The sequence below is a fragment of the Dipodomys merriami genome, unplaced genomic scaffold (genome assembly GCF_024711535.1).
Source record: "Dipodomys merriami isolate MVZ:Mamm:240054 unplaced genomic scaffold, mDipMer1.0.p SCAF_139, whole genome shotgun sequence".
In the NCBI taxonomy this organism is placed as follows: domain Eukaryota; kingdom Metazoa; phylum Chordata; class Mammalia; order Rodentia; family Heteromyidae; genus Dipodomys; species Dipodomys merriami.
The window spans coordinates 2,731,023-2,744,153 of NW_027202704.1; the positions used below are offsets into that span (position 1 = coordinate 2,731,023).

Sequence of the window (13,131 nt, forward strand, 5' to 3'; positions counted from 1 at the left end):
GTTTCTGGGGAATGTGACTGAAATCCCTCTGATGGGACATGAGACAAGAACCTGTGGTTGTCTGAAGGAGAAGTAGCATCTGGATCTAGTTTTCTTTTTCTTCAAACTGCTTTTTTGCTACTTGCATGCTTTCGAGATATTGAAAACTATAAAACTGGGCCAGGGGGAAAAACAACAACATTGGCACTTGTCATCCTCTTCTTCAAAATAGCAGAAAAACCATGAATTTAATACTCCTCTTCAGTACCAGTCCTATATTGCTAAGATTAAATCCTTCTGGCCAAATTTATATTTCAAATACACTGAAAGAATAAAAAGGATTCTAAAGAAGAAAAAGGGCTCAGGGTATAAAATGTATACTTCTTTATTTATACAAATAGGGTTTTAAAACAATCATTTAAAAGAAATCTGCATTTTTACATTCACCGTCAGTGAGTTCCTGACAGAGAAGGCTGAGCATGATGATACATAGCAAGGTCCCACTGCAGGACAACAGTAGCTCAGGAAAGCACCATTTATTTGAGAAGCAGTAGGCATGCTCTGGCATTCCTGTTGCACTGCTAGCAATGGGAAGTCTTAAACCTCTTCTTCCACAAGACTTCTTCAAATTCCCCCTGTTCATCAGCAGTGGCATCTTTGCATTGCTGGTACTTGGACACCGGGTCGTTGATGTTGCTCTCAACCTCAGTGAACTCCATCTCATCCATGCCCTTGCCTGTATACCAGTGCAAGAATGCCTTGTGCATTGAACTGTTCTGAAGTGTGCTTGAAGGGTTCCTGGATGGCCGTGTTGTTGCCAATGAATGTGGCCAACATCGTGAGGCTATGTGGGGGGATGTCACACACAAGTGTCTTCACGTTGTTGGGGATCCATTCTGCAAAGTAGCTGCTGTATTTGTTCTGCAAGTTGAGCATCTGCTCATCCACCTCCTTCATGGACATGCGGCCTCGGAAGATGGCAGCCGCTATCAGGTAGCAGCCATGGTGGGGATCACAGGTGATCATCGTGTTCTTGGTGTCAAACGTCTGCTGGGTGAGCTTGGGCAGTGAAAGAGCATTGTACTGCTGGCTGGCACGGCTAGTCAGGGGTGCAAGGCCAGGCATGAAGAAGTGCAGGCAGGGGAAGGACACCGTGTTCTCGGCCAGCTTGCGCAGGTCTGCATTCAGCTGGGCAGGGAAGCACAGGCAGGTGGTGACCTTGCTCATGGTAGCCAACACCAGGTGGTTCAGGTCTCCATAGGTGGGCATGAGCAGCTTCAGGGTGCAAAAGCAGATGTCATACAGGGCCTCGTTGTCAATGCAGAATGTTTCATCTGCATTTTCCACCAACTGGTGGACAGACAAGATGGTGTTGTAGGGTTAGGTGAGGATGATAGGGTTAGGTGGATAAAGGCTCAGCCCAGCACTGGGAACTAGTGTCTGGATGTTAGGGAGGAGGGGTGCCTGTTAGCCATCTCCTATGGACTATGATGACATATCAAATATGAAGTTGTCTGGTCTGAAACTCTGGCCAAATGGTTCCGATCTCACTGAGTCTAAGGTGCCAGTGTCCAACATCTTGGGCAAGGGCATGACACTGAAGGTGTTCATGATGCTGTCTGGGAACTCCTCTCGGATCTTATTGAGAATCAGGGTGCCCATGCCTGACCTGGTGCCACCTCCCAGGGAGTAGGGCAGCTAGAAACCCTGGAGACAGCCACACCTTTCTGCTCACCACTTCCAACACTGACTCCACCAGCTCAGCTCCCTCTGTGTAGTGGCCCTTGGCCCAGTTATTGCCTGCCCTGTTCTGGCCTATCAGACACAAAGACACATACTCCAGGAATAATGACTGTGCTATATACATTGTGCAGACTATAGGCTCCTCTGAGCAACTTTGGCTATTATTTTAGATACACTTTGGTGAAATAAAGGAAATGTTTTCTTTTTTTGGGTCCAGTCATGGGCCTGAACTCTGGGCCTGGGTGCTGTCCCTCAGCTCTTCAGCTCAAGGCTAGTGCTCTACCACTTAAGCCACAGCACCACTTCTGGCTTTTTTTTTCCTGCTTATATGGTGCTGAGGAATCGAACCCAGGGCCTCATGCATGCAAGGCAAGCACTGTACTGCTGAGCCACCTTCCTAGCCCTCAGGAAATGTTTTCAATGTGTCTGGGACCCTACAAATCACCCAGGTTCTAAAGAAAGTAAAGACAATGTGGAGGAAGATACATTTTAACCCAAACCACGTGCGTACTTCTAAAAATGAGCAGAGCCTGGGGATGGGAAGGGGTCTCAGTGGTACAGTGCTTGCCTCACATGCACAATGCCGTGGGATCGATTCCTCAACACCACATAAACAGAAAAAGCCAGAAGAGATGCTGTGGTTCAAGCGGTAGAGTGCTTGCCTTGAGCTGAAGAGCTGAGTTACAGTGCTCAGGCCCAGAGTTCAAGCCCCACGACCAACCAAAAAAAAAAATGAACAGAGCCTGCCTCAATACTGGAAAAGTACTTACTTTCACAGGAGGAACAGGAGAACAGAATGGTAAGAGGGAAGCTAAGCTGCAGGCACGTGTCTGCACCTTGCTCATACATAGCTGTGCTTTGATTTCTGGTGTCCTGAAGTGGTTCCCTGTTATTGCCAGGTATTTGAAATGGCCAGCAGCGCTGAAACCTTGTTGGAGGCATTCCCTGCTCGCTGTTCATTCCCTTCAGAGGCTGTTTGCAGACTGGCATTTATCTGTGCTGATTGAGTGGCCAGGGACATGACTCCCATGGACTGAAATAGGTAGGTTAGGTGAGGATGATATCTAGATGGATAAAGGCTCAGCTCAGCTCTGGGAACTGGAGTGCCTGGATGTTAGGAAGGAGGAGTGCCTGTTAGCCATCTTCCATGGACCATGCTGACCTACTAAATATGAAGTGTCTGGTCTGAAACTCTATGGTTCCAATCTTACTGAGTCTAAGGTGCCAGGCTCTACGTCCACCATGATGGCCCGAGGAACATATTTGTTGCCTGTGGGAACAAGAGTTGACTTAGGCCTATACTTGACAAGGAACTTAGGGGCAGAGCTTATGATTCTAAGTGGCTCTCAGCATTCATTACAGAAATTACAGCATTTCAGACATGGAAACAGAAAAGATATCTTGAGAATGAATCACCATGCAAGAGGCTTCAGCAACTTTAAGGACGTTTGCAGTTGTCTATTTCCATGCATTTCATTCCTTTGCTTTGGGCATGGTGGCTGAAATCTCAGCTACTCAGGAGGCAAAGATGAGCATCAGGCTTTGAGTCTAATGGGGCAAAAGAAAGATGACAACACCTTTTCTTGTTGTTGTTGTTCATGGTGGGGCTTGAACTCTGAGCCTGGGCACTGTCCCTCAGCTCTTCAGCTCAAGGCTAGCACTCTATCACTTGAGCCACAGTCCCACTTTCAGTTTTCTGAGTTGTTTATTGTAGATAAGGGTCTCAGGGGCTTTCCTGCCCAGGCTGAATTTGAACCATGATTCTCATTTCTCAGCCTCCTGAGTAGCTAGGATTACTGGTGTGAGTCATCATTGCCTAACAGCCAGAACCTTTCTCTTTTTTTGTTAATTTTATTTTTATTGTAAAGGTGCTGTATAGAGGAGTTATAGTTACATGAGTAAGGAAAAGAGAACATTTATTGTTGAACATTGTTACCCACTCCTTTGTTGTTCTCCCTTTCCTTCCCCAATTAAAAGTAGCTAGGTGCACAGCACCATTGGCTCATGCCTATAATCATAGCAACTGTGGATTTGGAGATCAGAGGATCGCTGTTCAAAGCCAGCCTCGGCAGGAAAGTCTGTGAGACTCTTATCTCCAATAAACTAATAGAAAACCAGAAATGGCACTGTGGCTTAAGTGGTATGGCTGCTTGTCTTGAACAGAAGAGTTGGGGCACAGTGCATAGGCCCAGAGTTTAAGCGCCACTGCCGAAAAAAAAAAAACAAACAAAACAAAAGAGCCAGGTGTGGCTCTTTTGTAGAGGAATTCAAGTATAATGCTTTCCTAGGGAAATACATAAAATACATATTTCTTGTGTTATAATGTTTCAATAATTGTTATCAAATAGCACATTTCCCTGTATGCAAATACTCAGAGCAACCTTGGGCGATTACTTGCAATTTGCCATTTAACCTGATTTTTCAAAAGGGATATCAGTTAAAATGATATAAACATGAGTTTGAGATTGCCCCCTTCCTAAACAATCACATGAAGAAAACTGGCCATCCAGCCTGATATGCAGGGGTTCCGGGAAGATGGCGGAGGAGAAGCTGGAATCTGAACAAGCTCTCGAATAGAAAGCAGTTTTAGAGTTCCAGTGAACAGTCCTAAGCCAGAGAATCACACCAAGTGTGCCATCACAGGACAGAGAGTTAGACAAGAGAGGGGAAACCAAGGAGACACATCTGAGCCAGCCAGCAGCTGCCGCTGCGGCAGCAGAGTCGCGACGGCGACCACCGCCGTGGGGCCATACCTGAGACACAGAGAGTCCAGGATGAAGGAGCCAGACGCAGCCGACAAGCGGATTCTACTCAACACCAACAAGAACCGACAAGGAGCGGACATCTTCATCCTGCTGTTTGCAGACCAGAGACGACCCAGGATCCAAGACTCGGCGTGAGTACAAGCCCGACGTCCTCACCCCTTCTCAGGGAGCAGAGGAGGGAAGGCCACCCCTCCCCCCCCAGCACCGGTGATCTCCATCTTGGATACCGACAAAGTTCGGAGGAGCTGCTAGCTCCAGCTCAGGCCTTGGAATAAAACGAGTCATTTAGCAGGTCACAAGAACTTAACGGCGAAGTGACCTGCCAGACTCAGCTCCATCCAGGGAAAAGTCACCCAGCTCAGGCGCCAGCCATTGGAGTGGCTCGCCACACTGGGTAACCAGAGCCAGAGGCTGCCCCTCCCTCTAGCAGCCACCACAATCAATTGAAAAACAGAAACCCTGAGAATGGCTCCAGGCTGGGCGCTGTGAGCTTTATCACAAAATAGCCCCAGGGAAAAGCTACTGTTTGTTGAAAGGCCTCAACTCTACTCAGAACCTAGCCTCATCACCACATCCCCCTCTTTTGTGATTCTCAAAGCAGATCACCCTCCCAGAAAACTAACCTGGGAGGGGGATCTCAAAATCTTGGGTAAAGCAGAGCATTTTTCTGCCTCTTCCAACAAACCAGCCTGATATGCAGGATCTAATAAAGACACAACATAAAATACTGTTCATAGGAGTGACACAATCCCACACAACAACTCTCAACCAAGGAACCACAAGATTAAAGTCTTATATCTTACTTAAGCAATATCAACACAAAATACCAAGGTGAGGACATCCCCAAATGTAGATCCATAAAACTCAAATACATTAAATAGCTCTGTCCTTTTGTTTGCACTTTTTCATTGGTTTATTACACAGGAAAACCAATTATCTACGATTCTGTTTGTATACAATAATGTAGAACGGAAACTCTTTATATAAAATTAAATGAATTTCACATTGACAGTTACAAAAACTGAAAATCTACTCTGTAGACTTCAGTAAGGTTGTTTGTATTAGGAAAGACAATATGAATCATTTAAAAGCAGTGTTTACACATTATTATTGGGTTTTTCTACATCACAACAATGTTTTTTACTTTAAAAACCTTAAAAAGAATTTATTGTTGGCTAAGTATTCATATTCAAAATGCTGAAGTCCAGAAGTGTTATAGATTTCAGGGTGAGACACTTTATGCTTTGTGATTTGGACTATTCACATATATATTAGTGACTGAACATCCCTCTTTGAAATTTTAAAATTTTCAATTTCAAAAAAATTTTTTTTAGAAATTTAATCTGTATTTTAAAGAGGGCAATGCAACTGGGCTCTGGTTGCTGAAGGGTGAAATTCTAGCTACTCAAAAGTCTGAGATCTTAGGATCGCAGATTGAAGCCAGCTGGGGCAGGAAATTCTGGGAGACTCTTATCTCCAAGAAACTACCTGAAATAGTTGGTGCCATGCCACCTCCTATGGAGTCTGCATGAGATCGTGTTAGACAAAGAGCTTTAAGGAAGCATGCCTGCAGGAAGAGGGTGTTGGTTCAAGGCATCCCATACACTTGGCTGCACCTTTATAGCCTCTACTACCTTTATTCTTACTATATTCTTCTTGGCTGTACATTCGTTGCTTTTATTCTCGTTTTGGCTATTTTTCTATTGATCCGTGAACAGAGCATGTTGTTTCTTTCCAGTCCAATGGAGATGACTTCTCTAAATAATAAAGACTAGGACCAAAGATTAAATGTGGCCTTGCCCCAATCAATCTATCATCTGATGTGACGCTGCCTCCAAAAACTCCTACAACTTCACAAGCGGTTTTGCAGCTCACGCATAGTAAACATAAAAACTTAAAATTTCCAAATATGTTACAACAAGCAGAATTAATGAATTAAACTAAGCTAGAAGGAGTTATCCCAGAAGCCTAGAGAGTTCTGAAAAAAGGAACCCCTGATAATAAAAAGAAAAGAAAGATTGAAGAGATGAAGGACAATGCCTATGCCCAGAGTTGAAACCCCATGACAAGAAAAAAAAATCCAGGTGTGGCTAGTCAGCAAGTACAGGTAGGGGGAATTCAGTAAAAGGCTTTCCTGAGGAATTCACAAGTGTATACTCAAAAATTAAAACAAAATATATGGTGGAGTGGCTCAGGTGGATACAGCACTTGACTTACAAGATGGAGGCCCCAAATTCGAACTACAATACCACCCTAAGAAAGGCAGGAACTCCTTCCTTGTCATTAGTATTCCTAGGGACCTATTCTGCCACGGTATTGGAAGCCAGTTAGGAGACACTCACTAGCTGCCTCAATTCTCTGCAGCTGTAAGCTGCTGTCTACATAGTAGTTTCCCGTGCAGTCAATGTTGTGCTCATTGCTTAGCATTTCCCCAAACTGAGATGGAAATATAAGTGTATTATGGCCTAGAATGTTAACTGTCCAAACAATGGATTTTAAAATAACTATGAGAAACCCAAGTCCTGTTGACACAACTATTTTTGTAAAAAAATTAGATTTTTTAAATTAAAAAAGCACAAAAATTGATAGCATTTTAGTTTTGTTAATCTCTTTGCTATCTTGCTGAATAGAAGACATCTGGGTTCTCCTATGAGTATTCTATCTTCTGGGATACCATATTCTGTTTGGATTCTATGACCAGAACCTGGTCTTATATGAACATTAAGTTGCCAAAGCAGTAACTTGAAGACTCAGCTAGAAGGGTCTCCAGAACCCCAAGGGTCCTCAGAGCATACACTGATTTAGACAACCACTGATTTAGAAAACACCCAACTTAAGGGAACTGAGTTAGGGCATGAAAACTCAGAGAAATTTGCATTAAGGTGGACGAACTGTTCTCAATTATCTGATACTCATCAGTTGACAAAAAGGGAATCCTCTGTATCTGTCAGCTCAAAGACACTGCACTCCTTTCATTCAAATCAGACCAAAAATGCATTAGTCTATTCCCAGGAAACTAAGTACAATGACTTGAGTCTCAGGTAAGACAAAGACATGCAAGCCTTGCTTAAAAAACCACACCCACCTGGGCCACACAAATTAGGGAAATTGGGGAAACTATCTGGGGGACTTGATTTCCAGGAGGTTAGGGACTACTATGGAGCCCCATCTACCTCAGCCTAGACATGACCACCACCACCTGCACCCTCCAACCCCATCCTCTTCCTCCTCATCCCCCTAAATTTGAGACTAGGATCCTAGGCCAGTGTCATGCTCCCCTTTGCGCCAATCTGGTTGCCACAGTGGCTTGCCTGTATGTACATGATCTCCCTCACAGTGTAGGGCTGCAGAGCAGTTGGATGCGTGTCCTCAGCAGTGGTGTACACAGAGGCAAACAGGTAGGGCTGGGGAGCAGGAATCTGACACAGCCAACTCAGATCCCCATTTAAACCTCTGGTTGTTACAGGGGCAGAGGAGATGGGGTGGACTTGATAGGCAGAGCCAGTAGGTGCTCCAGCTCATTCTCCCTACTGCTGGGTAATCAGAGATAGCTACCTGTTATCACTTAGCCCTGGCATCCAGCTGTCAGCCTCAAGTCAATTAGCACAGCTGCCACTCTATTTGGAACCTCTTGTCACACTGCCATCCACATCCCACCCTGACTCACAAGAGAGGCTGAACCCTGGGATCCAGGAAGCAAGAGGAGGGGCTTCCTTTACACAAGGTACTTGTGCCAGAAGCCAAGAACAAGCCTACCTTCTATTTTTGATAGGAGGGCCTAGAACTGAAGGGGCACGTTCAGCTGTGATCCCAAGAACAAGCACAAACTGTTGGATTCCATGACTGATTTCCATTCTGGGAAGAGTCAGGGGCTTAGGGCCTTGCCTTCATACTCAGGTTTTCTTTTCTTTTCTCTTAAAAGCAGCTTGCTTTATTACTTAAGCCATAGGTCTACAACAGTCTACTTTTTGTTTCATTTGGCTTCTGCTCAGAGCATGAGAACTCAGCTCCTGCTCTGTGTGTGTGTGTGTGTGTGTGTGTGTGTGTGTGTGTGTCTGTGTGTGTGTGTGTGTGTGTGTGTGTGTGTGTGTGTGTGTGTGTGTGTGTGTGTGTGTGTGTGGCCGGAGTTAGGCACGTTGGTGTTAGGGCTTAAAATTAAGGCCTGGTGACTCTTTTTGAGATTTTTACTATTATTGAGATTAGGTGATTACCTAAATTTCTCTTATTTCAGAATATTGTGGAATAGTGATATTTAGTTGAAGTCACAAACATATTTTAACCTTCACAATGCAAATTGTCATTATTATGGTCGATAAAGTTTGTGAATTCTATAAGCTTTGACAATACAATTCTATAAGCTTTGACAATACAATTATTTCTTCCAGGTGATATATACATTTCTTTCCTTTTGCTTATTGTAAGACGTTCTGTCTTTCACTCTCATTCCTCTCCTCTCTTTCTGAGGTTTTATTGATTTACTTAGTTAACTGAAGGGTAGGTGGCTCTACTACTTGAGCCACAGCTAAACTTCTGCCTTCTTTAAGTGATTAATATGAGGCAAGAATTCCATGGGTAGTCCAGGGCAGTACAGAAAGGCTTGAAATCTGATGATCAGAGTTCAAAGTCAGCCTGGGCAGAAAAGTCAATGAGACTCTTATCTCCAGTCAACCTAAGAGGTGGAAGATAGTAGAGCTGTAGCCTTGAGCAAAACACTTCAATTTTAAGTCCCTCAACTGAACACACTGAAGCAAGTTTCATGGACTTTCCTGTCCAGTATGGCTTTGAACCATGACCTACAGATTTCCGTTTCCTTAGCATTCAGAATTATAAGTGTGAGTCAACATTTACAAATCTTTAATTACCTCTTCTTTCACCTTTTCAGTTATTTATTCTTTCTTTCTTTCCTTTTGACATTTGTTATTAGGCGCTAGCTCTTATGCTGTTTTTTTGTTTCCCTTGAAACTACCATGCCCTACAACTTTGACCACAGGTAAACTACAGGCTGTTTTTCTTTTTTGCAGCTCTTTTTCTAGGGCTTAAACTCAGGTCACAGTGACTGAGGTTCTATTTTTTTTAATTGAGTGGTGGTTCTTAGATCTTGAAATTAAGTCAAGATGACTTTCCTTGAGGTTTATTTATTTTTACCTTAATAGTAGCTTGTTTCACTACTTGAGCCACAGCTCAACTTTTGCATTTTTTGTGGTTAATAGGAGATTAGAATATCAATAGAAAGTCAAGAGCATTACAGAAAGGACTGAAATCTGAGAATCATGGTTCAATGCCAGTCTTGGGCAAGAAAGTCAATGAGACAATTATCTCTAATAACCACCAAGAGGTTGGAAGAAGTAGACCTGTAGCCATGAGCAAAACATAGCAAGTTCAAGCCCCCATACTGAACACAGTAAAATATGTCTCCTGTACTTTCCTGCCTGGGCTGGCTTTGAACCACAGTCCTCAGTTTTCAGTAATCTGAGCAGGTAGACTTACAGTTTTGATTTAGAAAGCCTTAATAGCTCCTTTTCCACCTTTTCACTTATTTGATTGTCCCTTCCCCCTTTTTCAAAGTTCATGTCCTTTATTATTAGGGCCTACTCATTTATGCTCAGTATTTAATTAATTAATTTATTGATATTGTCAGTTGGGGGCTTGAACTCAATGCCTAGGAACTGTCTGTCAGGGACACAGCAGGTACACTACTATTTTCAGACACAGTGCCACTTCTATTTAGTTGGAAAAAAAAAAAACAGTCACCAGGGGACATTTTAGCCGAGGCTGGCTTCCAAATGTGATTCTCAGATCTAAGCTTCCTGAGTAGCAAGGATTACAGGCATGAGCCAGAGGCACCTGGCTTGTTTTTTTTAAATCAAAACTAGCAGGCTCTACATTTAGGCCACACTACTTCACTGTCCATGAGATTTTTGGCCTTTTGTTTTTTGCTCAAAGCTAGCAGGAACAAACACTCAACTCCTGAGGGTTTTTTTTGGGGGGGGGAGGGGAGGCTTGAATTCATGGCCTAGTGACTCTCTATGAGGGTTGTTTTGTTTTATTTTGGGTATTTTGTTTTTCATTTCAAAGCTAGCAGGCTCTACTACTTGAGCCTCAGCTCAACTTCCGCCTCTATTTTTCTTTTAGTGGTTAATAGTAGATAAGAGTCCCATGGGAACCAAGGCACTACACAGTATTCTAAAATCTAAGGATTACAGTTTAAAGCCAGCCTGGGCTAGAAAGTCCATCAGACTCATCTCCAATTAACCACATGAGACAGGAAGTAGTATTTTTAAACTTGAGTAAAAACCCTCAAGTTCAAGCCCATGTCTAGCACACTCAAAAAGAAGTTAGTTGGACTTTCCTGCCCAGGCTGGATTCGAACTGTAATCTTTACATTTCAGCTTGGATTAAAGATATGAGTCTATATTATAAAAAACTAATTGGCTCTTTTCTTCTTCACATACATTTATTTATTTGTTGGTTCTCTGTCTTGTTTTTAGGGCCTCACCAATCTTGCTGAAGGATAGAATGCTCTAAAAGTTTAGTAACAGTTGCAATTTGGTTCATTTTTTGGTTTTGGTGGTTAGTAGGAGGTAAGTATAGACACTCCCACAAGGTCCTGAATTATACTGATTGCGGTTCATTGTCAGAGGACAAGGAAAGTTCATGAGATTCTTATCTCAAATTAACCTCCAAAAGATTGGAAATGGTCAAGCAAATCTTCTAGATCATATCCCAGAAAGGAACACACACACACTCATACACACACACACACACACACACACAGACACACACAGACACACACACACACAATGGGCTTTTTACACACACACACAAACACACACACACACACAAACACACACACACACACACAATGGGCTTTCCTGTCCTGGCTGGCTTGGAATAGTAATGCTCAATTTCAGTGTTTTGAGTAGCTAGAATTTCAAGTGTGAGCCACCAGTTTCTTGTTAATTTTTATCATTTTTAAGACTCTTTGTGCTCTCTTGTACTTTTTTAAAAATTTATTTTGTGGTTGTCTTAGTGCTAGATCTGTTTTTCACTTACCTTTTTTAAAACTTTTTTTTCTTAGCTTTATCTTAGCTTTTTTTATGCTCAAGGTTGCTGCTCTGCCACTTCAGCCACAGTTCCACTTCTTTTTGCTGATTAGTTGGGAATAGGAGGCTCATTGAATTTCCTGCCCAGGCTGGCTGTGAACCACAGTCCTCAGATTTGAGGATACTGTGTAGTGCCCTTGAATTCCTGTGGGACACTTCTGTCCTATTTACCACCAAAAGATAAAGAGAATGGGGCAGAAGTTGATCTGTGGTTCAAATAAGAGAGCCTGCTAGCTTTGAATTTAAAAACAATACTTGGAAGTCTAATTCTGGTACTAATTGTACACTATTCAAACAAAACAAAACAAAACAAAAAACAAAAACAACTTATGCGCAGTGACCAGGTAATAAGGATTCCTAACTGATAACCTGAACTCATTTCCCAAAGCCTTTTTAAGATATATATGGTCATTTGTGTCAGCTGAGGAGAGATTAAAGAACAAGGCTTTACAGGCCAGTTACTCAGGACTTGGAAATCAGGATCCATTGGCAAAGCTTTTCAGAAAATGACTAAAAACTCACTCTTCACAATTCCAAATGGTTCTTCCCTCTGTGCAAGGGAAAGAGGGATGAGAAGGAAGAAATATGGGAACTAAGAAACCTCAAACAAGGTAAGTTATGTTAACTTTATTAGATAAAGTAAAACATAGGTGTACGGTGTGCAATCCAGAAAAGGACATGTCACCTCTGTGTGGATCCCAGTTAATTTAGTTAATCGATGGTAAGAAGTAAAACCCACTATTGTATTTATAGAAAGGAGGTACATGGCAGGCAAGTCAGTTCACTAACTTCAAGGATTTTGAACATAAAGGAGTGAAAGTGACTCTGTTTGGGCAACAGGAAGGAACAGAGCTGAGGAGGACTGAGATGTGCAGACATTCCCCAAGAAAGATCTCACTGACATCAAGTCTTCAGATGCCTGCTGGTTGCCAGTGGCTTATGCCTGTAATCCTACTCAGAAGGCTTAGATCTGAGGATTGTGGTTTGAAGCCATCTGGGATAAGAAAGTTTATAAGTCTTTTATGTTTTACAACTCAAGAATATTCATATTTGTTGCTAATTGCAACCCAAGGCAGTGCAATAGGATACCAAGCTGAAGAAAATTAGAAAATACCAGACAGGTATAGAGAAAAAGAAAAAAAAAATCAATGAGGACCTTGGGTCCCAAGGCTTACTGGCACCTGGGCCCCAGGTCACACAAGCAATCATATTTATTTGAATTCACACTGGGAAGGTTACCATGGATACATGCAAAAATGAAGCTTCTATATTGCAATCAGAGCCACCACAGTGACTGAGAAACACTGGTTCCCTTTTTGTTTTGAGAAAGGAGAATGCAACCCAGAGAAAATCCAGACATTTGGTCTATTTTATCTAGATTCCTAGGTTAAGTTGTCAATTCTTTTACCTCCCAGGCTTCAAGGCCTTTAAAGCACTATGGAAGGGGGCAATAGCTTAACCCTCTCCAGAGCTGTGCTTTTTTGTAAAATTGTGAAAATACCATACAGAGGAGTTACAATTACATTGGCAAGATAGTAAGT

The 13,131-nt window shown here is 42.7% G+C and overlaps 1 pseudogene; it reads right to left on the reverse strand.

Annotated features, from left to right (window-relative positions):
- Positions 1-560: 560 nt before the first annotated feature.
- The window catches only part of LOC138825642 (tubulin beta-2 chain-like), a 174,596-nt pseudogene continuing 162,025 nt past the window's right edge, over positions 561-13,131 (reverse strand).